We start from the raw sequence: 27521 nt of genomic DNA, 5'->3' as shown, positions 1-27521 counted from the left end.
TACTAAAATGTGCTTTAGCTTGATTAAAGAAAAACTTAAAAATTGTCTTGTGTGATTTTTAGTGATGGTCACACTAAATTTGCTTGTTAACATCTAATTCATAGAAAAATTATTTTATTTTTATTATTTTTTAAATTGAAATGTAGTGCTTTACAATGTTGTGTTAGTTTCAGGTGTACAGCGAAGTGATTCAGTTATACATACATACATATATATATACACACCCACACATATGTATTCTTTTTCAGATTCTTTTCCATTTTAGGTTATTATAAGATATTGAATATGGTTCCCTGTGCTATACAGTAGGCCCTTGTTGTTTATCTTATGTATAAAAGTGTGTATCTGTTAATCTCAAACTCCTAATTTGGGAAAACATTCCCTTTTAATGTGTGTTGGATTTTGACTCTAGGTGATAAGTAGTTCTCTTTCTCTTTCTCCTATGAAGTACATTTTTAACACTTTAAAATTCTTTTTGTATATATAAAATGTTCATGTGATTCAAAAACTAAAAAAATCTATTTTGAGGAGTCTAATTTCCAGTATTGTTTTGGTTTAACATGCTGTCTCCAGCCTTAGAGAATGTTTTCTATTTGTTTCCTATAGATGTCTGTTGTTTCTTTGTGTAGATACAAGCAAATACTAGTATACTATATATACCCACTCCTTTTATATGTAGGATGCTACATAAATTATTCTGACCCTGTTTTTTTTTTTTCCAGTAGTGTACCTTTAGCATCTTTCCACACTAGTATATAGAAAACATTTATTAACAGATGCAGGATATACTATTGTGTGGCCTGTGCCATAGTTTATTGAAGTTAACCCCCATTGATGGATAGTTGAATGTTTTCCAGTCTTCCAGTCACAGCCTGTGGTGAATAACGTTGTGCACACGTCAGTTCATATATGTGAAGTGTATCTGTGGGATACCTTTCTGGAAGTGGGATTGCTGGGTCCGTGAGCAGTGCGTTTATACATTTTGATAAATGCTGCCCACCTTCAGGGTTGTACCATTTTGAACCCTTGCAGGTATCTGTCTCCACAGCCTCTTGTAATAGGCTGATTTACCAGCCTTTGGATTCGTATCAGTCCAATAAGGTGGAAAGTAACTCATTGTGGTTTTAATGTGCATTACTTTGATCATGAAGGAGGCTGAGCATCTTTTCACATGCTTAAAGGCTCTTTCTTTCTTTTTTTACTTTACAATATTGTATTGGTTTTGCCATACATCAACATGCATCCGCCACGGGTGTACACGTGTTCCCCATCCTGAACCCCCCTCCCACCTCCCTCCCCTTACCATCCCTCTGGGTCATCCCAGTGCACCAACCCCGAGCATCCTGTATCCTGCATCGAACCTGGACTGGTGATTCGTTTCACATATGATATTATACATGTTTCAATGCCATTGTCCCAATCATCCCACCCTCGCCCTCTCCCACAGAGTCCAAAAGACTGTTCTATACATCTGTGTCTCTTTTGCTGTCTCGCATACAGGGTTATTGTTACTATCTTTCTAAATTCCATATATATGCGTTAGTATACTGTATTGGTGTTTTTCTTTCTGGCTTACTTCACTCTGTATAATAGGCTCCAGTTTCATCCACCTCATTAGAACTGATTCAAATGTATTCTTTTTAAGGCTGTTTCTTTTCTGTGAACTATTTGTTCATGCCCTTTGCACATTTTTCTTTTGAATTTTTTTCTTAACAATTTCTAGGAATTTATAAAATAGACCTTTGTGATGCAAATTCCAGTTTCCTCAAGCTTGTCATTTTTCAAAAGTTTACTTTAATGTATTTTGGTATAGAGAAGGCTTTAAAGTTTTTTCTTTAAATTTTAAGCAGTTAATATTTTATGGATTTTGAGTCATGAAAAGTCCTCCAAGAATTTGGATTTTGCCCATGTTTCTTTTCTTTAAGGATTTTTTTCCCTTTATGGTTTCATTTTTAAGCTTAAATCTTTGATCCGTTTAGAATTTATTCTGGTATTCAGGGGTGATATATAGATTCAGCTTTATCCATATGGCTACCACTAATTTTTAGCGATTTGTTTCAGAACATTATAGTCCAGATTTCCAAATATATTGGGAGACCTCTCTGGGCTTTCTGGTCAGTTCCATTAAGTCTTTCTGTTCCCGCACAAGCACACATTATTGGATTTATAAGATGTCTTAATGCCTGTAAAACTAGTTTGTCCTGTTGCCCTTCATTTTCCTGGCCATTCTTGCTTGTTTATTTTTCCATGTGAACTTTAGAATCATTTGTCAGTTCCAGAAAAGAAAAACACACTTTAAAAAAGTTGAGATAATGTTAAATTTATGAACTAACATAGGGAGAATTGATATCTTTCTGATATTGAATTTTCCATTCCAAGACCATGATGTATTTTTTTCATTTGTTTGGTTTTACTCCTGACTTCTAGAGCACAAATTTTTCTCATACAGGTTTTTCCCATTTCTTATTAAATGTATTATATGTGTGTATATTTATGTGAATTGGAGAAGGAAATGGCAACCCACTCCAATATTCTTGCCTGGAGAATTCCATGGACAGAAGAGCCCAGTGGGCTACAGTCCATAGGATCACGAAGAGACAGACATGACTAAGTGACTTGCATTTTCATTTCATATTTATATATATGCCTATATATACATATGTGTATGTTTTTATAAGTGAAGTCTTTATCTTTTTTAAGTGGTTTTGATTGTATGAAGGCTATTTATTTCTGTGTAAGTACAGAAGGTGATATACCTTGAAATTCTAATTAGTTTTTAACGAGCATCAAATTCTGCGGAATCCCTTATCCTTTTTTTGTCTGAAGAGAAAGAAAGCCTTGAAAGTCAGGCTTGCAGTTAAATTCTATAGCTGCATTTATGAGCTCAGTGGACATCTGGGGATCTGTTTGACTCCTCTGAGCCTCGGCTTCCTAATTAGTAACAGGAACAATTCTGGCTTGGTAAGAACATTTGGAGAATTAAGAAGAATGTGAAGTTCATCACTTAGTGCCTCTTCTACCACTGTCACTGCCAACAGCAGCTTGGATTGAGGTTGCTGTTCTCTTTTTTTCTTCCTCTTTCCCCTCTCACCTGTAAAAGAGAAAGACATTGTGAAGAAAAGTAATAAAACAATAGCAGACTTGAAATTAAAAATAAGCTGTGATTCACTCCGAGCAGGATAATCAGTGTCCTTGAGAAAAGAACAAACTCGACCCAGCATTTGAGGCCCCTCCTGCCTCTCTCTCTGACCTTGCTGCTGGTTGCCCTCTCGGATGCTCCCTGACCAGAGGCTGCGTAGCCTTCCCCAAAGGTCCCACGTTTCCTATAATGCCATCCCTTCCACTTAGGATGTTTTGCTACCTAATTCTGCCAGGTCAAACACGTGCTGCCCCGCACCCAATTAAAAACAGGATCTGTCTCCTTGTGTTGCTCATCTGTCCTATAGCTTAGTCCTGATAGACTGGAAGCTATGAGGAGAGAAAGTGTCACGTCCACCAAAGAATGCAGAATACCTGGAAAAGAGCAGACACTCAGATGTTTTTAAATAAGTTAATGACTAATTGATTTAGATCTTTCTTTGACTCGATGGACATGAGTTTGAGCAGGCTCCGGGAGTTGGTGAAGGACAGAGAAGCCGGGCGTGCTGCTGTCCATGGGGTTGCAAAGAGTCAGATACGACTGAGCGACTGAATTGAACCTGCCTTGTGTCATATGCCTGGGTAATTCTGTCACCCACTACATTGTAAGCATGTTGAAGATAAGGATTATGCCATTTCTCAATAATTATAGTAAAGTAGGGAAAACCATTAGACCATTCAGGTATGACCTAAATCAAATCCCTTATGATTATACAGTGGAAGTGAGAAATAGATTTAAGGGACTAGATCTGATAGAGTGCCTGATGAACTATGGGCTGAGGTTCGTGACATTGTACAGGAGACAGGGATCAAGACCATCCCCATGGAAAAGAAATGCAAAAAAGCAAAATGGCTGTCTGGGGTGGCCTTACGAATAGCTGTGAAGAGAAGAGAAGTGAAAAGCAAAGGAGAAAAGATAGAAGCATCTGAATGCAGAGTTCCAAAGAATAGCAAGAAGAGATAAGAAAGCCTTCCTCAGCGATCAATGCAAAGAAATAGAGGAAAACAACAGAATGGGAAAGACTAGAGATCTCTTCAAGAAAATTCGAGATACCAAGGGAACATTTCATGCAAAGATGGGCTCGATAAAGGACAGAAATGGTTTGGACCTAACAGAAGCAGAAGATATTAAGAAGAGGTGGCAAGAATACACAGAAGAACTGTACAAAAAAGATCTTCACGACCCAGATAATCATGATGGTCTGATCACTCACCTAGAGCCAGACATCCTGGAATGTGAAGTCAAGTGGCCCTTAGAAAGCATCACTACAAACAAAGCTAGTGGAGGTGATGGAATTCCAGTGGAGCTATTTCAAATCCTGAAAGATGATGCTGTGAAAGTGCTGCACTCAATATGCCAGCACATTTGGAAAACTCAGCAGTGGCCACAGGACTGGAAAAGGTCAGTTTTCATTCCATTCCCAAAGAAAGGCAATGCCAAAGAATGCTCAAACTATTGCACAATTGCACTCATCTCACATGCTAGTAAAGTAATGCTCAAAATTCTCCAAGCCAGGCTTCAGGAATATGTGAACTGTGAACTTCCAGATGTTCAGGCTGGTTTTAGAAAAGGCAGAGGAACCAGAGACCAAATTGCCAACATCCGCTGGATCATTGAAAAAGCAAGAGAGTTCCAGAAAAACATCTATTTCTGCTTTATTGACTATGCCAACGCCTTTGACTGTGTGGATCACAATAAACTGTGGAAAATTCTTCAAGAGATGGGAATACCAGACCACCTGACCTGCCTCTTGAGAAACCTGAATGCAGGTCAGGAAGCAACAGTTAGACATGGAACAACTGACTGGTTCCAAATAGGAAAAGCAGTACGTCAAGGCTGTATATTGTCACCCTGCTTATTTAACTTCTATGCAGAGTACATCATGAGAAACGCTGGGCTGAATGAAGCACAAGCTGGAATCAAGATTGCCGGGAGAAATATCAATAACCTCAGATATGCAGATGGACACCACCCTTATGGCAGAAAGTGAAGAGGAACTAAAAAGCCTCTTGATGAAGGTGAAAGAGGAGAGTGAAAAATTTGGCTTAAAACTCAACATTCAGAAAACGAAGATTATGGCATCTGGTCCCATCACTTCATGAGAAATAGATGGGGAAACAGTGGGAACAGTGTCAGACTTTATTTTTGGGGGCTCCAAAATCACTGCAGATGGTGACTGCAGCCATGAAATTAAAAGACGCTTACTCCTTGGAAGAAAAGTTATGACCAACCTAGATAGCATATTTAAAAGCAGAGACATTACTTTGCCAATAAAGGTCCGTCTAGTCAAGGCTATGGTTTTTCCAGTGGTCATGTATGGATGTGAGAGTTGGACTATGAAGAAGGCTGAGCGCTGAAGAATTGATGGTTTTGAACTGTGGTGTTGGAGAAGACTCTTGAGAGTCCCTTGGGCTGCAAGGAGATCCAACCAGTCCATTCTGAAGGAGATCAGCCCTGGGATTTCTTTGGAAGGAATGATGCTAAAGCTGAAACTCCAGTACTTTGGCCACCTCATATGAAGAGTTGACTCATTGGAAAAGACTCTGATGCTGGAGGGATTGGGGGCAGGAGGAGAAGGGATCAATGGAGGATGAGATGGCTGGATGGCATCACTGACTCAATGGACCTGAGTCTGAGTGAACTCCGGGAGTTGGTGATGGACAAGAAGGCCTGGCGTGCTGTGATTCATGGAGTCACAAAGAGTGGACACGACTGAGCAACTGAACTGAACGATAGTGAAAACTAACGTTCATCGAACATTTTATTATGTCCCAGAAACTGTTTTAAAGTCCGTGATGTGGATAATCTATCATAACCCTCAGCCGACTTAGGAGTTGAGTCCTATTATTAGGTACTCGGGGAAACCCAGGCACAGGGGCTTATGGACTTGCTCAGGAGCAGACAAGCAAGGACGTGGTAGTGCTGAGGCTCAGGCAGGTGTTCTTAATCTAGCAACCCAGCTTTTCACCTGCTGTGAGGTTGACTATAGTTAGGTATAGGTTCTTGAACCATTTAGGGAAAGTTATTCAATTCCACTTGAACCTGCTCACTTTTCTGCCCAATCTTCCCATTTTAGTAACTTCTATTTTATTCATTCTGATTCCTCTCAGACTTGATGTTCTCCGAGATACTTTCTCTGACCACCCTGCCTGGCATGCCGTAGATGTTGAATAAAAAGTAATTTTAACTTTTTTTCTCTCTAGGTTCCCAGTAAAGGTGCTAAGAAAGAATGTGAGACAGGAAAATAATTAAACATTTTTACTGAGGTAAGTTTTTTATGATTTAATTTTTTTTTTTTTAAGAAAATGTCTCTTATTAAAAAAAAATTTCCCTCCATACCTGGTTTCTGAAGATACAAGAGGGAGATTGTTGTTTTAGGAGTGTGTCAGTTGATAGAACCTGGGGTTCTTAAGGTGGTTGCCAGAAATGTGGGCTTCTGATTAAGGTCATTTGGCTTCCTTACTTCTTTGACTTGAATCTTTAATAAATTTCCGTTATCTCCTTGTTTTAAAGCCTGGTGCTGAGCAGGAGATCTCACAGGTGGAAATCCATAAGCTGTTTGGTGATTATACATACTTGCAATGTTCAGTGAAAACTTTTGATTTTAAAGTAGGGAGCTGAAGGGATTTGAAGCCACTTGGTGAGATTGCAACACTTCATTTTCTTAAATGAAAATGTGTTGTTTTTTTTCTTGCAGTAGTGAGAAAAAACTTCCATTAATGACACCTAACTCCTGCCACCCAGAAATGACTGCCATTGTTATTTTGATGAAACTCCATTTAGAAATTTATGAATATAGAAGTATTTACATATAAATCTTTAAGTAAATTGGTCTTTTATTTAATACAACAGTATATTCTATGTATCTTTGCACATGAATTGTAAAAGACATGTATAATTGTATACAGTCATTTTACTGACAATATTTGATTGTTTAGAGGCACCATACTTTAATTGAATCATTCATTTGATGACTGTTTGGATGGTTTCTAGTGGATAATAGTGTGTCAGACAACCCTGTACCTACATCATTATATGCTTGTTCATTTATCTTCTTTGAAGTGTAACTACTGGGTCAAAGATGATATGCATTTTAAATGTAGGTGCTTGTGGCTAAACTGCCCTCTGTAAATAAAGGCCCCTTCCCAACTGAAATTTACCAGAGTCCTGTTTTCCATGTCCTTACCCACACTGAGTTTTGTTCATGTGTTTAATGCTTACCCGTCCAATAGGAGGAAAAAATGGTGTCTTTTTGAGATAGCAGGGCTTTCTTGTTTTTAATTGTATTTGTTTGTTTTGGGCTGTGCTGATCTTTGTTGCTGCACTCGGGCTTTTCTAGCAGGGGCTACTCTTCAATGCAGTGTGCGGGCTTCTCGGGGCAGTGGCTTGTCCTGTGGAGCACTGGTTCTAGGGGCGTGGCCTTCAGTAGTTGTGGCATGTGTTATCTTCCCAGATCAGGGACTGAACCTGTGTCTCCTGCACTAGCAGGTGGATTCTTTGCCATTGGGCCACCAGGGAAGCAAGATAGCAGGGTTTCTGACTGGAGTAAACCTTTCATGTTTAAAGACCTCTTTCATCTGATAGCCTTATTTACATAAAAAATTTCCTTGTTAAAAACATACATGTGATTCTTGTGTGTATGTGAAACACTCTTGGACTTTAAATGTGATGAAAATGTTGGAATATGTTGAGATCTTTGTTTTTAGGTCTATTACCCTGATTGAAAGTGAAAGTCGCTCAGTCGTGTCCAACACTGCAACCCAGGCCAGGATACTGGAGTGGGTAGCCTTTCCCTTCTCCAGGGGTCTTCCCAACCCAGGGATCGAACCCAGGTCTCCCGCATTGCAGGCAGATTCTTTACCAGCTGAGCCACAAGGGAAGCCCAAGAATACTGGAGTGGGTAACCTATCCCTTCTACAGGGGATCTTCCTGACTCAGGAACCGAACTGGGGTCTCCTGCGTTGCAGGTGAATTCTTTACCAACTGAGCTATCAGGGAAGCCCATTACCCTGATTAATTCAGTATAAATATTTTTAAATTGTTGTTGTTCAGTCACTAAGTTGTGTCCGACTCTTTGTGACCCCATGGACTGCAGCACACCAGGCTTCCCTGTCCTTCACTATCTCCTGGAGTTTGCTCAAGCTCATGTCCATTGAGTCGGTGATGCCATCCAACCATCTCATTCTCTGTCTTCCCTTCTGCCTTTAGTGTTTCCCAGCATCAGGATCTTTTTCAGTAAGTTGGCTCTTCACATCAGGTGACTAAAGTATCAGAGCTTCAGCTACAGTGTCAGTCTTGCCAGTGAATATTCAGGGTTGATTTCCTTTAGGATTGACTGGTTTGATCTTCTTGCTGCTCAAGGGACTCTCAAGAGTCTTCTCCAGCATGACAGTTCAAAAGCATCAGTTCTTTGGAGCTCAGCCTTTATGATCCAACTCTCACATCTGACATGACTATTGGATAAACTATAGCTCTGACTATACGGACCTTTGTCAGCAAAGTGATGTTTCTGCTTCTTAATATGCTATCTAGGTTTGTCATGGCTTTTTTTTCCAAAGAATAAGCATCTTTTAATTTTGTGGTTGCAGTCACCATCCACAGTGATTTGGAACCCAAGAAAATAAAACCTGCCACTGTTTCCACTTTTTCTCCATCTGTTTGCCGTGAAGTGATGGGATCAGATGCCATGATTTTAGTTTTTTGAATGTTGAGTTTTAAGCCAGCTTTTTCACTCTCTTTCACCCTCTTCAGGAGTCTTTAGTTCCTCTTTGCTTTCTGCCATTAGTGTCATCTGCATGTCTGAAGTTGTTGATATTTCTCCCAGCAGCCTTGATTCTAGCTTGTGATTCATCCAACCCAGCATTTCACATGATGTACTTCAAATATAAGTTAAATAAGCAGGGTGACAGTATACAGCCTTTATGTTCTCCTTTTCCAATTTTGAACCAGTCTATTGTTCCATGTCTGGTTCTAATTGTTGCTTCTTGACCTGCATACAGGTTTCTTAAGAGGCAGGTAAGGTGGTCTTATGTTCCCATCTCTCTAAGAATTTTCCACTGTTGGCGACTAACTAATATTACTGAGTTAGGTGACTATGCATTCACATGTATACATATGAATGCCAATGTTGAGTTTCATCTGTCCAGAGGATTTTGCCAGTTTCTGATATGAATATGAGCTCTAATTTTATGTTTATTTTAGATTTTATTTCAAATAAAAGTTGCCTAAGGAAGGTCTCACATGAAACAAACATGTACTTTGTCATCGGCTTACTGTTTCTTTTTTGACTTAATTGAAAGCCAGTTAAAATTCATCTTTTTCCTTGATATAGAATGCATCTTCTTATAGATTGCCTTTCATGTGAGTGCTTTTCTTTTCACTCCAAGTTAACATTGTTGAGGCTTGGACCTAGTGTGTTTTATGCACCAGCTTATATCCAGCAACTGCTGTGATACCTGGCACGCACATGGCAGATACTCAAATCATTTTTGTAGGAATTAATGATTGGTCAGTATCATCATTGTTAAGTTAGAATTAAGATGCAAATGAGATGTGCCTTCAATTTTAATTAAGAAATTTAATTTCTTGGAGAAGAAAACTAGCACCTGTGATGTTTAAATGCACCTAAATCTAGATGTATATAATTGTGACATTTGCTACCGTAACCTCTTGTGATGTTTTGTTTGGACTGTTGATTTGGATTCTGTCCAATTTCTTCGCAGAATTCCACATACAACTGCATTTTAAATCTGCTTTTTTGTTTGTTGCTGTTAAGGGGAAAGTAACTGTCTAAAATAGGTAAAGTACTTGATCTACTATTTACGATATGTTTCATATTATACAGATGGGAATATCTTTGAGTTATTTGAAGACAAGGATAAAGTAAATTATAATGGAGAGAAATTGAGGTATATTTTAATTGTGTAGTTCAGCATTTGTTAAAAGTAGAGAAATGGATTGCCAGCCATTAAGAAGAATGTGTAAATCTTTGTCCAGTATCCTGCCTATTAAGCGTTTCTGACTCACAACCAGTTTTTCACAGCCAAAATAAACAGAGAGAATGGAACAATTATCTAATAGATTTAGGCAATGTTGAGGATTCTTGTTTCATACACTTTGTTTCCACTGGAGTATGGGATTCTAAAGAATGCATGTGCTAGCTTTAATTAGTATTTTAGCAGCAGCTATTTGCATGTAAAATTTTTTTAATTTATTAAATAATCCCCTAGCAATTTATTTGTACTTTAACTTTCTTAGCAGCTCCTTCCTTAATAAATCTAAAGTTATTAATAAATCTAGGCAGGCTTGAAAGGAAATTATTGAGTCTTCATTTAGTAAGGTCTAAATTAATTATATTTTCTGGACTTTACCCTCTATCTTATTGTGGCTAATGGTATGATCCTGTATTTGTTTTCTAAAATAAGTGAAGTTCTATGTTATTATATCTCTTTTCTCCAGTAGTATAGGAAGTTCCTTATATTATAGCTTTCATTTCACTGATGACTTACTTTCTTTAATTGCATGCTTTAAAACTCTAATTCTAAAAATACTTCTGAAAAGTGAGGCATTACTAGTAGCAGTTAAACTGGAGTCTTAATTAAACTTAAGACTATCATTTATTTCTCCTCTGAGCTGCGTTTGTAAAAATTTTTATACTGTATTTAAACAGATTTTAAGACATTCTTATGCACTTAATGGGTTGGATTTTATGCATTTGCAACAGTTTCTTCCTATTTTAGGCATAAAGCTTAAAGTTTAGACTGGCAGTGTAAGTGGTTATTTGATTGGAAAGTTGGAAAGAAGAGAAGTTCTGTCTTCATATACAGGATTTGTGGTGGTAGAATATTCACATGAAACTGTTTCATGGTCAGGGTGAGAGTACTGAACCGCAACAGGAGGGCAGAGTAAGTGCTGATGTGTGGTATAGAGAACATCCCCCCAGCAAGGGCAACACTTGGCCCTCCTTCTGTAGCATTTACAGTGAGTTAGTCCCTCACAGAGGTTTTATTAAATTCGGAGTCTTAGGGGGAGGGTTTGGGGAAGAGGGGTAGAGAACAGAAGCTTTGGGCTACAAGTTCCATAATGAACGTGGTGTTTGGTGGAGCTCCCCAGGGGTAGGCCTCTCCAGCCTCTTAACATCCCATCCCCCTTGAGACCCTGGACGCTTTGTGCTGTGAGAGAACTTGGTCTGGAGCTGGGCGGAGGGAGTCTACCATCTACACTGCAGAGTCTCAATTCACTTCAGTTCAGTCACTCAGTCCTGTCCGACTCTTTGCGACCCCGTGGTCTCACTGCAGAGTCTGGATGCAGAGTCTCTAAGTAGACTTCCGCCACGCAAGTGTGAGGTAGTGGTGTAATGACAAACACGAGAATTCCACACGAGCTTTACCTCTGTGCCTGTTTGTTCAGAGAGGACACCTAATTCATGGTGTGGCTTATGTTTGTGTCTGTTAAACCCAGTAAGTTTTGTTGTAAGTAGATTTCAGTCTGTTTTAATGTAACAAAGTTTTTTGTCTGAATCTTCTGGCAGCCATCTCTCAAATGTTAATGGTAATAGCTGTCAGTAGGAAGGGTATCCGCCTACATCTTTTCTGCAGTGCTTGAAACCATCCCACTTCCTTTTTCTTTTTCTTTAAGAACTGATTACTGACACTTGGGAATTATAATCAGATTTCATCAATCTTTATGGAAAGGTTACCAATTATTGCACTGAAAAACAGGCATTTGTCTCTAATAGTAAGTGTTTCTTTTGGTATGTCTCTCTCAGTTCATTGCTTTTAAATACCTCTTAGGTGAATGAATGCTTTGTGTCATGCCCTGATTTAATACATTTAAAGCAGACTTTATTGACGGCTTTCTTACTTTCAGTTATATGGGAGGGGGAATAATTTAATAGAGAATTTTCAATAGGATCTTTTGGTTGCTTAGATGTCCTTGGGGTAGAAAAGAATGACTGGTGTCAGTTACTTCTGTTGTGATGCAAGCTCCAGAATCAATATTTGCGTTGAAGAGTTGAGAGCAGTGAGGGTTTTTATGCTGGGGATGTACATATTGAGCGTTGGGCTGTACCTTCGGTGTGTATTCTTTGATTTTGTTCTCTAATGACTCTCAGAGGCTAGATTCAGTCACTCCAGTTTTAGAGAATAGAAGGCTTGGTTATGAGATTTGTCCTTGGGCACTCAGCTAGTACATTAAAAACAAAACAATAACTTGAATCCAGATCTCTCTGGCTTTTCTTGTCACAGTTCTTAGAGTGTTTCCTTTATCGTAGATGAGTGAAATGTTGGGCGGAACGAGGATACAGCCGCTTTATCAGCACCATCACCCTCGTTCTTACCCTCCTGTCTGTTTCTAATGTTCTTCAGTATTAACTGGCGAATTTTAGGAGCCTGCCAAGGTGTCTGGCTCATTGTGTTCAATACAACATAGGCTTGTTTAATTTAGCAGTGCTCTGAGATGAAAGGTTCATGACGGCCAAGTACAAACAGACCTTCTGTGGGATGTTAATTTTGTTATAGGAGAGAATACTTGTTTTTCCTTGCTCTGTGTTAATAAAGAAGCTGGCACATTTTCTCATCAGTTAAAAAGGACTTGAACTTGTTTAAATCTGTGTAATCAAAGGGAAGCGAGTGGTTCTGATAAACATTTTTCTTTGTGCAGTTTTTGGTTAATTCCATTTTATACCTGCCAGCAAATTGCAGTTTGTGTGCTCTTTTGTTCTTTTCTTCTTCTACTTTGAATTTGATTTTATGATTGGTCGCTGTGGGGATTTGGTGGTAGGAAAATAAATCATTTCCTCATTTGAACAGATTGTGTGTTTGTGTGTGTATGTGTGTGTTTGCGACAGGTTATCCTGTAGTAGGCAGAGTGATTCAGTCAGGCCCCTGCATGGAGGTGTCACTATATGATTTTGTGTAGTAATTATTTTTCATAACAGCTCTATTGACATGTAATTCACATACCATAAAGTTCACCCATTTAAAACATAAAATTCAGTAGATCTTTCTGTATTCACAGAGTTATGCATGGATCCCCAGTCTCATTCCAGAACACTTTCATCACCCCAAAAAGAAACCCCAGACTGAGTAGCAGTCACTTTCCATTCTTCCCTCTCTTTAGTCTCTGGCAACCACCGTTCTACTTTGTGTGTCTCTGAATTCAGAGTGTGTCATATAAATGGAATTATACAGTACGTGTGACCTTTTGTGTCTGACTTCTTTCACTTAGCATGCTTTTGAGGTTCGTCTGTGTCATAGCATATGTAAGAATTCATTCTTTTTTGTTGCTAAATAATATTCTACAGCATAGATAGATAACATTTTGTTTATTCATCCGTTGATGGCCACTTAGGTGGTTTCCAGGTTTTGGAAGTTGTGAATGCTACTGAGAACATTCATGTCTAAGTTTTTTGGGTGGACATCTGCTGTCGTTTCTCATGGATATATACCTAAGGGTAGAATTGCTGCCTTTCATGGTAACTCTATATTTAACTTTTTGAGGGACTGCCAAACTGTTTTCCAAAGTGGCTGTACTATTTTACGTTCCCATCAGCAGTGTTAGAGGATTCCATCCTGGCCAACACTTGTTATTTTTTGTTTTGTTTTTCATAGTAACCATCCCAGTGGGTGTGAAGTGGTCTCTCATGGTAATTTTGATTTGCATTTTCCCTAATGGCTGCTGCTGCTGCTAAGTCGCTTCAGTCGTGTCTCACTCTGTGCGACCCCTTAGATGGCAGCCCACCAGGCTCCCCCATCCCTGGAATTCTCCAGGCAAGAACGCTGGAGTGGTTTGCCATTTCTTTCTCCAATGCATGAAAGTGAAAAGGGAAAGGGAAGTCGCTCAGTTGTGCCCCACTCTTAGCAACCCCATGGACTGCAGCCTACCAGGCTCGTTCATCCATGGGATTTTCCAGGGAAGAGTACTGGAGTGGGGTGCCATCGCCTTCTCTGCCCTAATGGCTAATGATGTTCAATATTTTTTCATGAGCTTCTTGGTCACTTGTATATTTTTTAGAGAAATGCCTATTCACGTTCTTTTCCCATTTTAAAAACGGGATTGTCTTTTTATTGTTGAGTTATAATGTTTTTGTGTATTCTAGATTTCTTTGCACCCCTCTGCCCTCCACATAGGTCTTTATTAGAGATATGAATTGTAAAATTTTCCTCCCTTTCTGTGGATTGTCTTTTCACTTTTTAAAAAGAATGTTCTTTGAAGAAATTTTTTAATTTTTGAGAAGACCAAACTTCTGTTTTTCTTTGGTTGCTTATGTTGTCTTGCCTCTGTTTGAAATTTTCTGCAAGTTAAAAAAAAATTGCACCTTATTTCTATACATCTGATTTTAAAAGTTGCTGCAAAATTAAATGATCAGCTGTTAACTATACAATGGATAGAGGTATTTAAACATCTTTCATATTTTCAAATATTCTCTTACAAGGTGAGAAGACCAAGTTTCCTAACCTAAAACTCAGTGTGCATTTTTTAAGTTAGAAAAAATGTCTTTCAATGTTCTGCCTAGCTCAGAATGCATGGGACATTCTGTGAACATTTTCAGTGTCTTGTATGTACTAAGCCCTTGACTAGGCTTGGGGATCCGGAGGTGACTGGGCCATGGCTCTATCCTCAAAGAACTAGAGCTCACATGCCAAGCTAGAAGTATCCACAAACAGTGGAGACCCATGGAAGGGAGGAAGGAGTACTCTTCTATATCTGGGTGAGAGTGCCTCACTGAAGAGTGGATACTTGAAGCAGCTCTATTGAGATATAATTCATGTACCATGAAGTTCACCCATTTAAAGCCTGTAACTCAGTAGATTTCAGTATATTCAGAAGAGTTGTGCTCAATCCGAACACAATGGCAATCAGGGTGGCAATCAGAACTTTTTGTTAGGGTCTTTGATTTTCTCCTCCAGTTTCTTGCTACTGTATACAGCGAGTGTCTAGACCAAGCATCTTGTAGCCATGGTATTTAGAATTCTTAGTGTAATAACATGTAGAAATGGATATGACAACTTTGATGCCTAGATGTGAACCTAAACAAAACCACTTTACTTTCTTCAGGTTTTCCAGGTTTTCAGAAAGGAAAATTTCCTGCTTACCAGTCAGTTTAGCATTGGGCGGGGAGGGTGTATGTCTCTCTCTAAGCTAAAGCCCAAGTAATTCCATACCGTCAGAGCATAAAATGTGAGGCGAGGAGTAACAGGTGCGTGGCTGCAGAGGAAGATTGATTGTAGAGAGCTGGGTGTGTCCTGTTAAGGAGTTTGGATTTTGTCCCTGTTGATTCTGGAGCCACTCTCCAGCAGGGGGAGCGTGATATAGTCACTCTGGCCACTGTGTTATGGATGCTGCCTGCGGGGGCAGGACTGGAGACCAGAGTCCCATTAGGCTGTTGCGTTAGTCCAGTAAGAGTCAGTGAGGACCTGAACTAGGGTATTTGTGGCAGAGTTGGATAAGACCCAGGCTGGAAATGTTTAGGAGCTATCAGTCAGGAATCCTGGCTACAAGTAACAGAAATCCTCCTTAAGTTTAAACTATCTTAAGTTAAAAGAGGAATTAATTGGAGGGTTCTTGGAGAAGGTTGTAAAAGATATGAAATGCTGCAGAAACCAGAACAACCCAGGGTCCTCGGGGATTGGAAGAGGTCTCATCATCACAGGGACTCTTTCTCCCAACTCTGGGCCCTTGGGCTTCTGCATAGGGCAGGGGCTGTCTTCATACTGTCCTGCCAAGAGGAAGAAAAAGCTCCTCTCTGCCAGCTCATTTTTAAAATCCCAGGGGCTCTCTTGGCTTTGAGTTTTTTGCCTTCACCAGGCATGGGGGTCTTTGAAAGCTGTCTACCACCATCACGTTGGGAGTTCCCAAAAAGAGGAAGGTTGTTGTGGGCAGAGCCAACCCTGCACACATGCTCGGGGAGTACTGAGACGGAAGAGATCTGAGGAGGAAGAGTGCTCCCACTTGTGTGTCTCTAGTAGCCTGTGATGGCACCATTGCCACCGAGAACGCAAGTTCAGGGAGCAGGCAGACCGGAGTGCCGTGAGTTCAGGTTTAGACCAGCTTAGACTGGGGCCTGGAACTAATCACAACTTGTATGTTACATATTTTTATGATTATTTGACTGGTTTGGCTTTCTTCACAATTAAAAGTCTCATGAGGACAGGAACTGTCTTGTTTTCTTCATTCTGAACTTCCAGAGCCCAGCATAGTATACTTGACACATAACAGGTATTCAGTGAATATCTATGTGAATGATTCAGGTGAACACGTTCAGCAGGCAGCTGAGTGTACAGTTTGGATCTCAGTCGAGGACAGGAAATATAGATTTGGGAGTTATCAGTGTAGGGCTATGTAGTGGACATAGTGGCTAAGGAACTGTTATAAAAGTTCAGATACTGTGTAGACCTGAAATTTTCATGTCCAGGTAATGAAATTATGCCTTTTTTCTTTGCCATGCCAAGTATTATCAGTAATTATCTACTGATAATCCTGCTAATTAGTTTTTTAAATTTCGTGACTAAAATTAGATTTGTGATAGGTAGGGAAATAAAGGTGATAAAGACAGATTCTGTTTCCGTTTAAGAATAACTGACTCATAGGATGAAACCTTGGATATGATTTCAGATCACTCCTGTAAGCTCTCACAAAAGATGTTTATAAAAACACTTGGAACAATACAGATTGTACTAAGAAAATGTGCTTTGATCAACTCTGGAGATACAAAGCAGGGAACTTAATAAATCAAGTCCTATTTGTGAATGGAAAGGACTGGAAGTTCACCTTAAAAGTAAGAACTGAGTTCACAGCAAGACCTAAATTTTGTATTCTGAATAGCAGATGTTAACTTATTTTCATCTTTTATATATTAAAAAAAGGAATTGCAGGTTTCAGATTTTGGCATCTTGAAATCTGACTCCTGATTCCTATCTCTTAATAGCTTTTGGAACACTAGTCTAGAAATGGAATTTGACTTTGGTTTTTTACCCTTTAATTTTGAGGTGAATGTGCTGCCAGCTCTGTCTTTCCTCTATATTCAAGAAAACCAAATCACAGGTAGCTTGGATATGGTATAGTTTTTATTATTTAAATATTAGAAAAATAGGGTCTTGTTTATGTAAAGTAGTAATGTTACGTTGACACTTGGGAAAGATGGTTTTTTGGTTTTTGTGCTTTTTTTCATTTTAGTGCATAAATAGAATTGTATTACTTTTAGGGCTAAACGCTCTCATCCTACCACCTTGCCATATGACAAGATATTATAGTAAATTGCATGTATTTTAAGTGTCTTTGTTTATTGCCTAGATTCCTTTCTTACCCTCCTAGTAGAAATGTGAGCCATATTTGTTTGTTTAATTTTTTGCCAAAGAACTTTAACTAAATTTGCCTGACTCCCAGTGCAGGCAAGTGTCTTGTAGCAAGTTAATTTAAAGGAGCATTTCTAAAAACTCAAATTGCATAGATTATAGCATTCCAGCTTTTTAAATTACTGTTAAGATATATGTTTAAAATATGACACAGATGATTTTCTTTTGGTTTATAGATTAATGCTTATTCTTTCAAATAGGTTCAACACATATCTGATAGACTAAGACTTTGTGCCTTCTGAATTTTACCAAGGCTCCTTCAAGACTGGGAAAGAGAATACATTTCAGTTCTTAATGATAAAGTCAAAATTACGAGTTTGACTCCTGCGTAAGCTAGTTAAGTTATAAATGGGAAAATCTCCATGCTGAGACCCCAGACCCCAGCAAACTGTATCCTTTTTGAAATCAGTTAGAGCTGAAATGAAAGAAGGTTGATTTCTGGAGGCTCCTGGAGAAAAAAAAAACTTTAAATACCTCTAATATAGTTTAGCTTATTCTGTATTCTGAAATGATTTTCATCAAGAGGTTCTTACCTTCATTCTTTTCTAGTTAATTTTTCAGAGGTAGAATCATTCAAAATAGAAAAGTTCACAGCCTAGATGTCAGAGGGGTTCGTCAGCAGCCCTCACGGATGGTGGTGCACAGTGGCCCTTGGGAAGAGGCCTGACTCGCTCGTGCTGCTGGGCCCGGGGCTCATCAGGGCCACTCCTCTGTTGCATCGCTTTCGCATATGCTGTATCTCCACTCCTTAGTTCTTGGATTTTTTTGGTAACTAATAAATATAATTTTATCATATATGATAATATTACTTTGTCATATAATTTTATTACTGTATCATTCATGATGAAAGTGAAAAGGAGAGTGAAAAAGTTGGCTTAAAACCCAGTGTTCAAAAAATGAAGATCATGGCATCAGGTCCCATCACTTCATGGGAAATAGATGGGGAAACAATGGAAACAGTGAGAGACTTTGTTTTGGGGTGCTCCAAAATCACTGCAGATGGTGACTGCAGCCATGAAATTAAAAGATGCTTGCTCCTTGGAAGAAAAACTATGACCAACCTAGATAGCATATTAAAAAGCAGAGACATTACTTTGCCAACAAAGATCCACCTAATCAAAGCTATGGTTTTTCCAGTAGTGATGTATGGATGTGAGAGTTGGGATTATAAAGAGAGCTGAATGCCAAAGAATTGATGCTTTTGAACTGTGGTGTTGGAGAAGACTCTTGAGAGTCCCTTGGACTGCAAGGAGATCCAAGCAGTCTATCCTAAAGGAAATGAGTCCTGAATATTCATTGGAAGGACTGATGCTAAAGCTGAAACTCCAATACTTTGGCCACCTGATGCAAAGAACTGACTCATTGGAAAAGACCCTGATGCTGGGAAAGACTGAAGGCAGGAGGAGAAGGGGATGACAGAGGATGAGATGGTTGGATGGCATCACCGACTCGATGGACCTAAGTTTGAGCAAGCTCTGGGAGTTGGTCATGGACAGGGAAGCCTGACATATTGCAGTCCATGGGGTTGCTAAGAGTCGGACACAGCTGAGCGACTGAACTGAAAAATAATTATAAAAGGAACATTAAATAATGGGGGAGGAGGAACATCCAAATAGTTTACCTCTACCCAGATTTAGTCTAATTAAGGAAGGATTTGTCTGAGTTATGGAAAGTTTAAAACAATTGAAATGCACCTCTGATTAAGTGTGTGTAGAATTTAGGTTAATGTGTTGCATAGCAGTTGTAAAGACTGGTGATTCTAAATAATATATGCATACTCTGTATGTAAACTGACATTTCTAATGGACTTTAGCTGTGGTTTCTGTAGTTTAAGTAGCTGATGATTATGCTCTCAGTAAACAGTCTTTCTCACTAGACAGAGAACGCAGACACTTTTCAACCAGCGCGTGCTTCTGTGTTTGTCACACCTGAATTTAATAAGTTTTATTCTGCATCTCTGAAGTAGTGAAATAGTGTGCAGAAATGCTCTTAAGGGTGGAAGTGTGTGGTTTGTAGGCTTCTTTTACAGATGTGTTGCCATGAAACCTTGTATATAGAACAGCTCATCTTCAGATGACAGTAGAGGTCTGGACTGGCCCTCACACAAGCTCGAGGAGCTCCATTTGAAACCGTTGTTCAGGCTGTCGTGAATGAAAGGTCGAGTCTGGGGAGGAATGAAGGATAAATTACTTGTCTGTATATCCTATTTGTTAATACTTTATACTGTATTATTTACTTACGTGAAAAACACAGGTGCAATTTAAAATGTTTGACACCACCATACACATGGTCAAAAGTAATAATCACACTGGCAGCTACTCTACCTCATAACTTTAAGGCAGTCTTTTCATCTTAGAGGAAAGACCTTGCCTGACTTGCCAAGATTATGATAATGAAGGGTACCCAAAAGCCAAAGCGAGGAAGAGAAATTATCCTATATACCTAGTCCTGTCAACAGTGTTGTTCTCTCTTCCGTGTTAAGACATAGTCCGATTAAAGTGAGTTGGAGAATAACAATCACACTGAGAATAAACCACCAGTGCTCAAGTTTGTAACAGTCCCCGTTCTCAGACACGTGTGGTCCCTGTGGGGGCCTGGCTGGGAGACTCACTGCTAAGGAGTTTATGGTTTCTTCTCTTCATCATGGGGAATAGCTCTGTCATCTTGGGCAGGTTCTTAAGGTCATTGGTGCTCTACCAGTCTGTGAAATGCCTCATCACAGAATTGCCATGAGGGCAAGTGGAAATGGCTGCATCTGAAGTGGTTAGCACAGTGCCTGGCTGTTATAAATCGTCAGTAGGTGTTAGGTGACGGACATTAACAAGGCAGCAGTAATGGACGGAGGAGATGCTGTGAAGAAGCACAGATTCGGCTCTCAGCTTTAGTGGACTCCACTGTGACAGCTGTCATTCTACCTTTTAAATTAAAGAAAATATTGGAGGCCAGTTGGAAAAGCTTCATAATGAAAACCTTGTTTACTCTAAGCTGTTGAATTGTCTCTCCTTTTTTGGACATGTCTTACCCGTTTACCTTAAAAATTTTTATTTTCATTTTTACAAATCTGAAAAACAAAAAAGTTAAAGTTACAGAATATGCTGGTTGGTTTTTTGTCTTTCATTTTAATGGTCATTGCTTCTCTACAGGAATGAAAATATTCACAAACTGTGCTCATAGAACTTGTGGTCTGGAATGCCGTGGTTACCGAATATTTAGGAGCCACCAGGGAAGTCTGTTTAGGAGATTAGCGGTGTTTAATGTGGATGTGAGTTTGGATATGATGTGTTTAGAACATGTGACAGAATCAATGTCAGTCAGAATTTACTAAAAGCTTATCACCTGATAAAATTGTTCCTTTGAGAACAGAAAACATGATAGTTCAAAGACAGCTTAAAATTTTTAGGAAAGGAATAACAGTTTCTAGGGAAATCTGAAACACAGTACATCAATGGTTTTCTCTAACAAGGGATATTTATTGAATTTTTTTGTCCATTGCATGAGTTCATTGGATTCTTTTATTAAAAAAATCCTAAACGAGGAGCACCACTGCACAAGAGAAAATATAGTATAGATTTCAAATGGATGCCCTTGATAAGCTGTAAACTGTCATATATATTAATGGCAAGAGGTGTGGACCTATTGAGTTCTGTTTGTGATGAATAAATAAGCTTATGTCTTCTGTCAGATGTAAGTACCAGCTTTGGTCCAATTGACACGGCATTCTCTAAAATCAGCAGAAGAGAATGCGCTATGGCGCAGTATCTCGTCTGACACTAACAGGGACTTGACTTAAAGCTGCCTAGTTGTTATAGATAGTTAATTAATTAATTATGGGTCTTGCTATGTGTTTTTCACATCTTTTTATACTTCTAAACTGCCAGAATCTCTTAGAGATGACAAGTTCCACTCTGTGTATGGAAGTACTTTTTTTTTTTTTTTTTTTTTTTTTTTTTTTTTTAACATTTGTCCTGAATTCACTTAGGTTTCAAAAGATACCTTTGTTCTGGAATTTTAAGCTGTCAGTGTATAATTCTTTATTCATCTTATCACTGGCATTTATTATTTTAACTTTATATTAGAAGAAGAATCATCCTGTTTCCATTGATATTCTTTAGTTGTATCATTTAAGTGCAGTGACTAAAATCTTACAGACTAGATGCAGAATGGCTTTGTAATTTGCTGCTGACCGTGCTGCCTGAAACCCAGAACGTACAACAATGACAGACAGAGTACATGTGCAGTAAATGTTTATTTGAATTAATGAATTGCTCTAGGCTAGCTTGCGGTTATAATATTTTCAAAATTGAGTGACCAAGCATTCAGTACTGTAGTTTAGCTAAACATTTGGGCTTTGTTTGAAGCCAATAAACAGACCGCCGTGTAATCCAGGGAGACCAGTCTGTTCACTTTTCCGTCCAATAGTAATTTACTTTAACAGTTGTGTTTATATAGAGTAAAGGTCAAAAGAAAAGATGTATTTGAGGCAGTTATATCAATTGCTTCACTACAATGAAAGATTTTCAATATGCTAATGAAAAAGGGGCAATTTAGAATGGATATTGTAAAATATAAGCAGCTATTTTTTCTCCAGCTTTATTGAGGCGTAATTGACCTGCAGTAAATGGCATGTGTTTAAAGTGTACGATTTCATCTGTTCTGACAAACACAGACACCCTTGAAACCATCACCACAGTAAGAACATTGAAAGTACCCATGGCCGGCGAAAGCTTCTCTGTGCTCTTGGTAATGCCGCCCTCACACCCTTCTGCGTGTATCTCCATGCCGCCACTGGCCTGTTGCTGTAGATTAGTTTGCCTGTTCTAGGTTTTATGTAAGTGGATTTGTGTACTCTGTACTCATTTTTGCCTAGCTTCTTTCACTCAGTGTAACTATTTCAAGGTTCGTTCATGTTGCTGAGTGTATCAGTAGTTTTTTCCTTTATTCCTGAGAAATACAGATACTCCACAGTTTGTGTATGTATTCACTGTTGATGGTCATCTGGGTGTTTCCAGTACAGACTATTATAAATAAAGCTGATCTGAAAGTTTATATACAAGTCTTTGTATGGACATGTGCTTTCTTTTCTCTTAGGCAGATACCTAGGAGTGGGATGGCTCTATCCTGTGGTAGGTTATGTTCAAGTATTTTAAAACCATCAAATTGTTTTTCAAGTTGTCATGTCCTTTTACATTTATCACCAGCAGTGCATGAGAGTTCCAGTTACTCCACATCTCTGTCAGCAGTTAATATGGTCAGTCTTTTTAATTCTAGTCATTCTAATAAATGTGTCGTGGTATTATCTCATTGTGCTTTTAATTTGCATTTTCCTAATGACTAATGTGTTGAGTACTTTTTTATGTGCTAATTTGCCATTTCTCTGTGAAAGGTCAGATCTATTATTCACTGATTATATTTTTTGTTTTCTTATTGCTGAGTTTTGAGAGTTCTTTGTATATTCTATATATAGATTCTTTATTAGATAAATGATCTGCAAATATTTTCTCCAAGTCTGATTTGTCTTTTTATTTTCTTAACGGTGTTTTTCAAAGAGCAAAAGTTCTTAAGTTTGACGTTCAGTTTATCAGTTTTTCTAATTTATGGGTTATGCTTTTGGTATCATATTTAAGAAATCTTTACCTAATCCTTGATCATAGAGATTATCTCCTGTTGTCTTGTAGAAGTTTCGTAGTTTTAGGCTTTTACATTTAGGGATATGATCCATTTTGACTTGATTTTTGCATGTGATACAAAGTGTGATCAGAGTTCGTATTTTTTGCATATGGATATCTGGTTGTTCCAGCACCATCTGTTGAAGTGACCATTCTCTCTTCACTGAATTGCCTTTGCACCTTAGTCAAAAGTCACTTGTGGTCTATTTTGGAGTCTGTTTTGTTCCATTTGTCTTTTGTCTGCCATTATGCTTCTACTATTTGGTCCCATCACTTCATGGGAAATAGATGGGGAAACAGTGTCAGACTTTATTTTTTGGGGCTCCAAAATCACTGCAGATGGTGACTGCAGCCATGAAATTAAAAGACGCTTGCTCCTTGGAAGGAAAGTTGTGACCAACCTAGACAGCATATTCAAAAGCAGAGACATTACTTTTCCAACTAAGGTCCCTCTAATCAAGGCTATGGTTTTTCCAGTGGTCATGTATGGATGTGAGAGTTGGACTGTGAAGAAAGTGGAGCACCAAAGAATTGATGCTTTTGAACTGTGGTGTTGGAGAAGACTCTTGAGAGTCCCTTGGACTGCAGGGAGATCCAACCAGTCCATTCTAAAGGAGATCGGTCCTGGGTGTTCTTTGGAAGGACTGATGCTGAAGCTGAAACTCCAGTACTTTGGCCACCTCATGCGAAGAGTTGACTTATTGGAAAAGACTCTGATGCTGGGAGGGATTGGGGGCAGGAGGAAAAGGGGATGGCAGAGGATGAGATGGCTGGATGGCATCACTGACTCGATAGTCATGAGTTTGAGTGAACTCCGGGAGTTGGTGATGGACAGGAAGGCCTGGCGTGCTGCGATTCATGGGGTCGCAAAGTTGGACACGACATAGCGACTGAACTGAACTGAACTGATGCTGTCTTATGGAGAAGACAATGGCACCCCACTCCAGTACTCTTGCCTGGAAAATCCCATGGATGGAGGAGCCTGGTAGGCTGCAGTCCATGGGGTCGCCAAGAGTCATACACAACTGAGCGACTTCACTTTCCACTTTCATGCATTGGAGAAGGAAATGGCAACCCACTCCAGTGTTCTTGCCTGGAGAATCCCATGGACGGAGAAGCCTAGTAGGCTGCAGTCCATGGGGTTGCACAGAGTCGGACACGACTGAAGCAACTTAGCAGCAGCAGCAGCATACTCAGGCTTGAAATTTGGTAGTATTAGTCCTCCAACTTTGTACACTTTTTTCAGAGTTGTTTTGGCTATCCATATAAAACTTAGCATCAGCCTATCAACATATACAAAACAGCCTTTGAGACTTTGTTCGGGATTGTACTGAATCTGTATGTCAATTTGGACTTCCCAAAATGAAAAATGGAAACAGTGACAGACTTTATTTTCTTGGGCTCCAAAATCACTGAAGATGGTGATTACAGCCATGAAATTAAAAGATAATTGCCCCTTGGAAGAAAAGCTATGACAAACCTAGACAGCATGTTAAAAAGGAGAAACATCACTTTACCAACAATGGTCTGTATAGTCAAAACTATGGTTTTTCCAGTAGTTGTGTGAGATGTGAGAGTTGGACCATAAAGAAGGCTAAATGCTGAAGTATTGAACTGTGGTGCTGGAGAAGACTCTTGAGAGTCACTTGGATAGCAAGATCAAACCAGTCAATCATAAAGGAAATCAACCCTGAATATTCATTCAAAGACTGACACTGAAGCTGAAGCTGAAGCTTCAGTACTTTGGCCACCTGATGTGAAGAGCCAACTCATTGGAAAAGACCCTGATGCTGGGAAAGATTGAGGGCAGGAGAAGAAGGGGACGACAGAGGATGAGATGGTTGGATGGCATCACTGTCTCAGTGGACATGAGTTTGAGCAAGCTCCAGAAGATAGTGAAGGACAGGGAAGCCTGGTGTGCTGCTGTTCATTGGATTGCAAAGAGTTGAACAAGACTAAGTGAACAACAAAAAACAGAGATGGCACTAGTGGTAAAGAACCTGCCTGCCAATGTAGGAGACATAAGAGATGCGGGTTTGATTACTGGGTCAGGAAGATCCCCTGGGGGAGGACACAGCAACACACTCTAGTACTCTTGACTGGAGAATCCCATGGACAGAGGAGCCCTCGTGCGCTACAGTCCTTAGGGTCTCAAAGAGTTGGACACTACTGAAGCAGCCTAGCATGTATGCATTCGTATGTCAGTTTGGAGAGAATTGACTTCTTAGAACAGTATTAAGTCTTCCAGCCCATGAAGATGTTTTATTTCTCTCCTTTATGTCATTAATTTCTCTCAGCAGTGTTTTAAAGTACAGATCTTGCATATCTTTTGCCAGATTTAGGCTTATTTTGTGTATTTTGGCCTTATTATAAGTGGTATTTTTAAAAATGTCAGTATAAAATTGTTCATTACAATTCAGAAATACAGTACAATTTATGAAAATACAATTTGATATGTATATATTGGGATAGCCAAAAGATTCATTGAGTTTTTTCCATAAGATGACTCTGGTAATGCTTAATTGTCTTTAACTTCATACAAAACAATTTTCTTAGATTGTATTTTGATAGCTATCATCAGTGTGCATTAAAAAAAACTTAAATTGGTGAATTTTTGTGTAGTCATTTTAGTATTGAAGATGGAAGGAAAAAAAGCAACATTTTTGGTGTGTTATGCTTTATTATTTCAAGAAAGGTAAAAACAACCGAAATGCAAAAAAAAAGATTATAGCATATGGAGAAGATGCTGTGATTGAAAGTGTCAAAAGTGGTTTGTGGTTTCATGCTGGAGATTTCTCACTGAATAATGCTCTGCATTCAAGTAGGCCAGTTGAAGTTAATAATGATCAAATCAAGACATTAATTGAGAACAGTCTGTGTTACACCCTTCTGGAGACAGCTGACATACTCGAAATATCTGTATCAAGTGTTGAAAATCATTTGCATTGGCTTGGTTATGTTAATCACTTTGATGTTTGGGTTCCACGTAAGTTAAACAAACAAAAACCAAAAAACCTCCTTGACTGAATTTCCACATGTGAGTCTTTACTAAGATGTAATGAAAATGTTCCATTTTTAAAACAAATTGTGATGGGCAATGAAAAGTGAATACTGTACAATAATGTGGAATGGAAGATGACGGGACAAGCAAAATGAACCAGCACCAACCACATCAAAGACCGGTCTTCATCCAAAGAAGGTGATCTTGTGTATATGGTGGGATTGGAAGGGAGTTCTCTATTATGAGCTCCTTCTGGAAAACCAAGCAGATCCAACAAGTACTGCTCCCAGTTAGACCAACTGAAAGCAGCACTCGAAGAGAAGCATCCAGAATTAGTCAAGAGAAAAGGCATGATCCTCCCTCAGGATAATGCAAGACCACATGTTTCTTTGATGACCAGGCAAAAACTGCTATTACAACTTGGTTGGTAAGTTCTGAGTCATCTGCCGTATTCACCAGACATTGCACCTTTGGATGTCCATTTATTTTGGTCTTTACAAAATTCTCCTAATGGGAAAAATTTCAGTTCCTTGGAAGACTGTAAAAGGCACCTGAAACAGTTCTTTACTCAAAAATATGAAATGTTTTGGGAAGATGAAATTATGAAGTTGCCTGGAAAATGGCAGAAGGTAATGGAACAAAATGATGAATATGTTGTTCAATAAAGTTCTTAGTGAAAATGAAAAATGTGTTTTATTTTTACTTAAACTGAAGGAACTTTTTGGCCAGCCCAGTAGATCTTATATCCTGCAACTGTGCTAAACTCACTTATTTTCTAGGGTCTGTTACATTCTCTATATAAATAATTGTTATTCCTCGTCTTAGAGGGAAATTATTCAGTTTTTCATCATTAAGTGTGATGTTAGCTGTAGTTTTTTTGGGATTCTCTTTATGAGATTGAGGAAATTCTCTTCTTAGTTTGTTAAGAGTTTTCTCAGGAATGGATTTTGTTAGGTATGTTTCTGCATTTATTGGGATAATTGTATAATTTTTATTAGTTTGTTAATATGGTAAATTACATTGAATATATTTCAGATTGTAAACCAGCCCTGCATTCCTTGGATAAATCCCATGAGGTCATGATATATTATCCTTTTTATATATTGCTGGGTTTGATTTGCTAAAATTTTGTTTGCAGTTTTTGCATCTGTGTTCATGAGGGACATAATAGCTTCTTGTAATGTCTGCTTATCTTCAGTATTAGGTTAATGCTGACTTCATAGAATAAATTGGAAATTATTTCCTCCTGTTCAGTTTTCTGAAAGAATTGGTAATTTTCTTTTCCTTTAGTGTTTGTTAAGAGTTCATGAATAAGGCCATCTGGATCCAGAGTTTTCTTTGAGGGAGGATTTTAAACTATA

General features: G+C 38.8%; 1 protein-coding gene across 8 annotated transcripts in view; it reads left to right on the top strand.

Annotated features, from left to right (window-relative positions):
* Nucleotides 1–27521, top strand: part of MRTFB (myocardin related transcription factor B) — a 291761-nt gene that overhangs the window by 82843 nt on the left and 181397 nt on the right. For all 8 annotated transcript variants that reach the window (XR_011462594.1, XM_070362295.1, XM_070362299.1 and 5 more), the window contains one exon: nt 6343–6405. The gene's annotated coding sequence lies outside the window, so the exon portion shown is untranslated. The remainder of the gene's footprint in view (nt 1–6342; nt 6406–27521) is intronic.

Source organism: Bos mutus, chromosome 25 (assembly GCF_027580195.1).
Source record: "Bos mutus isolate GX-2022 chromosome 25, NWIPB_WYAK_1.1, whole genome shotgun sequence".
NCBI lineage: Eukaryota > Metazoa > Chordata > Mammalia > Artiodactyla > Bovidae > Bos > Bos mutus.
Note: the sequence above shows the minus strand (reverse complement) of the source record. Positions and strands in the feature narration are given on the sequence as shown.